This window comes from Mus caroli, chromosome 13 (assembly GCF_900094665.2).
Source record: "Mus caroli chromosome 13, CAROLI_EIJ_v1.1, whole genome shotgun sequence".
Taxonomy (NCBI): domain Eukaryota; kingdom Metazoa; phylum Chordata; class Mammalia; order Rodentia; family Muridae; genus Mus; species Mus caroli.
The window spans coordinates 3,143,616-3,144,440 of record NC_034582.1 but is presented as its reverse complement, the minus strand read 5'-3'; positions in this window follow the sequence as shown (position 1 = coordinate 3,144,440).

Here is an 825-nt window from a genome sequence, read left to right as displayed (position 1 = left end):
AAAAAAAAAAAAAAAAAAAAAAAAAATCAAATAACAAAGCAAAACCCCCAAAATAAAAATAAACAATAAAAGAAAAAGGAAAAAAGAAGAAAGAAGGAAAACAATAAGTAATGCTAAATGTTTGGAGTATCTCTAATAATTCATAAAGAACCACACTACCTGTGGAATGCTGTTGTCTGTGGCACAAAACCCAACCCTACAGGACATTTGGCTCAGAGGAACCTCACTGTGCGTCTTCCTTTTTACAGTGTTCTCTGCCTCAGAAAGGCATGATTCAAAATTCCAGATCTTCACCTTGGCCTTGAGCTACAGAAGCCTCTGTGGGCAGTGGTCCATTGAGTCTGACACCCCTCCTTCCAATGCTTTTGGTTAAGAGCATCTCAAGACAATTTCAAGGCACCCAGTGGTACTCTTCTCTTCCCTATTAGAATGATGCTCAGGGGAAGTCCATTATCAAGCTATTAGATCAGATGTTCTCCAGTTAGTGCTCATCATAAAAATCTAGAGATCCTGTTAAAAAAAATATATTTCCTGGCTGTTTTCCCAGAAGTTGGAAGGTAGGGGTTGGGAGGGACCTGAAGGCAGCCAACTTCTGTTGATCATGGGAGTTCAGGAATTGCTCAACTGATTCAAGGTGGCAGAGATCAGATCTCATGCATCCTTGTCTACAGTAGATTGGGTCCCCCCCCCCTTCTAAATGTTTGAAGCTTAAAGGGTAAGTTGAAAGATACAAGTCTGCGTGCCTCCACCTTTTTTCTAGGGTTGTCCTAATAGTAATAAGACTATTGTCTTTGCCTAGTTTGTTACTTTGTTTCCTATATTTCT